This window comes from Triticum urartu, unplaced genomic scaffold, assembly GCF_003073215.2.
Source record: "Triticum urartu cultivar G1812 unplaced genomic scaffold, Tu2.1 TuUngrouped_contig_5037, whole genome shotgun sequence".
NCBI lineage: Eukaryota > Viridiplantae > Streptophyta > Magnoliopsida > Poales > Poaceae > Triticum > Triticum urartu.
Genome location: NW_024115676.1, coordinates 1 through 3,799, shown reverse-complemented (window position 1 = coordinate 3,799; position 3,799 = coordinate 1). Strand labels below are relative to the sequence as shown.

The 3,799-nt window shown below is 45.9% G+C and overlaps 1 pseudogene; it reads left to right on the top strand.

Moving 5' to 3' along the window:
• Nucleotides 1-3,795, top strand: LOC125528682 (annotated as a pseudogene).
• The last annotated feature ends 4 nt before the right edge of the window (nucleotides 3,796-3,799 follow it).

Genomic DNA, 3,799 nt, shown 5'->3' with positions numbered 1-3,799 from the left:
CTGCTCGATCTGCCTCCCCCATCAATGCCCGCACCTCCACCTCCGCCCCTCCTTTATATCACTCACCCGGAGCATCTCTCCCATTCCACGCAGCAGCACAGCGCAGCGCAGCCCGCTGACACCCGCTCGCAGCTTACATCACAGACCGGTTAAACAGCAATGGCCGTGAACAGCGGGGACGCCGCCGCCATGGCCGTCGCGGTCACCGCCACCCGCACGGTGGCGCCGGCCAAGACCAAGGTCACCCTCGCCACCTTCGACCTGCCCTACATCACCTTCTACTACAACCAGAAGCTGCTCCTCTACCGCCTCCCGCAGGGCGCCGCCGACTTGCGCTGTACGTCGACGGGGAGGAGGGCGCGGAGGTCGTCGAGGCCGCCGCCGAGGGCGTCTCCGTGGACCAGCTCGCCGGCGAGGACTGCGGCGAGGAGGCGGAGAAGCTCATGCAGCAGCTCATACCCTACACCGGCGTCATGAACCTCGAGGGGCTCCACCGCCCGCTGCTCGCGGTCCAGGTATGCGCCGCCGGAGCTCCCTACCTTGATCACTTAGCAACCGTACCTTTGGCATGAATGCGTGATGATACGGGAAAGGGCGTTCATAGCAGCGGTCCGGGGAACGAAATCCTTCGGCGTCCTATTATTTTCGGAGAAATACTGATGGGCGAACGTTCGCTGGGAGAGAGCTCCCAGTGAACGACCTTAGAGCCGTTGGATCGATCGAATGCATGGCATTTTTAAAATAAAAAATACACTGCATCTCTGGCATTTTTCAGCATGGATACCCAGTCTCGAGTGAAAAAGGTACTGTAACTTTTTTATTAAAATCATAGTGCAATAAATCAGCAAAACCTAAAGTCATTTTGCGTCTCCTTCTGACTTACTGGGGTGGATATAATCTCCCCAACACATACATAATGCTTTAACTAATACACGAAAATGCATACCATGATTTTAAGTGAGCTCTCTCTTATACTCCCTTCATTTTTTAAAAAGTGTACTTCCAACTTTGTTGAAGGGTCAAACTATTTTAAAATTTGACAGAGTTTGTGCAAAAATATATCAATGCTTGTAAAACTAAATAGGTATATGACGAAAAAATATTCTATCATAAATCTAACACTACTAATTTGATGGCATAAATGTTGGTCTATTATTGTATAAATACGGTTAAACATAAAAAAATAACTTTCCAACAAAATTGAAAGTACACTCTTTTAAAGACGAAGGGAGTATGTGCATTTTCTATGGGCCTTTTGCTAATAAAATGAAAAGGAAAGAGACGAATTCTAATGTCCGTTATAACATCTATGTGTAGTTTTTGTGACCATTTAATTATATATTTTTAAAGAGTTTGAATTCAATTTTTTGGATGATAAAAAGACACGGATTTGTCAGAAACCGGTTATTGCGGCTCTCCAAAAAATAATATCAACAAAAAAATGTTGGCATAAACTCACTAATCACCGGGAAAAAAGATAAAAAGCAAGGTCTTGTTGTGAAATTTGGGGTTGTTCACTGATGGTGACCAAGCTATGAGGCATCGAGCGTATGTAGCCCCGCCATACGAGCTAGTGACGAACCCTAGCGGCTAAGCCGGTTAGATCATTTTAGCAGTGGCGCCTGGTAAGCGAAAGTGGTCAACAAGGGGCAGGTGGACTGCAGCGGACAACTTTAGATTTCGCCCTACCTTAAGCATGGTTGCAAGATCTACATATTTGGCGCATTTTAATTGAGTACTACAATGCACTTAAAGCAAGACATGGAGTATAAATTACTAAACTGAGATGAGAATTAGTTCGAATTTATCAGCACAACTATGCAAGGTTCACTATTTTAAAATATCTGAACAGATATTTGTCATTCCTACGAATGGCATTGTCATGCCCATGTCTTGCCGACACGTGCATTCTGGCCTTCTGGGAGCCATATGTTGTTGACAAGGGAATGCCAAACACTCAAATTGCTATACGTACCGTTTAAAATGGCAAATCTGCAAAGACCAGTTTTTTTGAGTGACTTAAAAAAATAAGCTGCCTCTCCCCAGATTAAAAAGTAAGTCACCCTCTAAATTTTCTGAGACTTCTAAATTAGTTATTCCATAACTAACTTAGAAGCCCCAATGAATAAGACATGTGGCTTATGCAGAAAACTGGAAGGAGACGGCTTATTTTTAAGAGAAAAGTATGTTTTTGGTCCCTCAAATTTCTCAAAAGTATAAACTTGGTCCATCAAGATTTGTTGGTAGATATTAGCCCTTCAAGTCTCAAAATCGAATAAGTTTGCTCCAAAACCATATTTGAGCACATTGACCGGGTTTGACCATGTTGACCAGATTTGACTGAGGAACAGTAAATTCAAAAAAAAATCAAAGAAACTCAGGAAATCTGAAATCTTATGACAACCAAGATGCTTGGGTGTGCTAGGTGCGTGTATGTTTTTGTGGTCAAATAACATTCGAGGAGCTCTAGCCAAAAAACAATTTTTGGCTTTTCATTTTGTGAGCTGATTTTTTTTTTTGCCACGAGCTCCTCGAATGTTGAAACACAACACAAATTTTCACGCACGTAGCTCACCCAAGCATCTTGGTTTCCATAAAATTTTAGTTTTTTTTGAATTTGTTTGCTATTTCTTTGAATTTACTATTCATCGGTCAAACCTAGTCAACATGCTCAAAATTTGGTTTTTGACCGAACTTCTCCGGTTTCCAGACTTGAAGGACCAAATGTCTACCATAAAATCTTGAGGGACCAAGTCTATACTTTTAGGAAACTTGAGGGACCAAAAACACATTTTTCTCTATTTTTAAAGCTGTAAAAAAAACTGGCCATGTTGATCCAATTGCTACACTGCTGGCTTAGTTAGGTAGTATAGCCGTATACTTAAAAAAATCAGGATAGTATACTTTTTTTAGGAAGGACGGTATACTTTTAAGATGATTACATCAACAAACTGCAGAGGTTGTGCACCGACACATTTTCCAGCTGCGCGATGTAAATAAGGGGCAGCATTCTGATTCCGACACATGCATGGTCCATGTGTAATAAATACTCTCTGTCTCAAAATAAAGTTGTATTAAATTAAAGACATTTAGTTTAGGACGAAGGAAGTACGTAAATTTATCGACCGACAAGTAGTAGGCCAGCATTATTGATTGCATAGTAGGTCATTGCGCGTACACACACTGCCGTAGAAAAAAAAAACTATAGACGTTCATCTTTCTGCAATTTAATTTTCATACTGAAATTCGCCATATTCTTCTTCATTTTGTTCAAATTTCCTCAAACTGAAAAGTAATATGGACACATACGATGGGGTTGCATTGCAGTTCACTAAGCTCAAGGACGGCCTCGCCGTGGGCTGCGCCTTCAACCACGCCGTGCTGGACGGCACCGCCACGTGGCACTTCATGAGCTCCTGGGCGGAGCTCTGCCGCGGCGCCGCCGCCCCGTCGGCGCTCCCGATCCACAACCGCGCCATGGCGCGCTCCGTGCGCGTCGGCCTCACCCTGCCGGCCTCCGCGGAGGCGCACGAGAAGACGGACCCCAACGGGCCCAAGAAGCCGCTCGTGGCCCGCGTCTTCTCCTTCCCGGAGCCCGTCGTGGCCCGCATCAAGGCCAACGCCAACGCGGCGCTGCCCCCCGGCGCGAAGCCCTTCTCCGCCTTCCAGTCCCTGGGCGCCCACATCTGGCGGTCCGTCTCGCGCGCGCGCGAGCTGGGCCCCGCGGACATCACCGTCTTCGCCGTGTTCGCTGACTGCCGGGCCCGCCTCGACCCGCCCGTGCCGGCGACGTACTTCG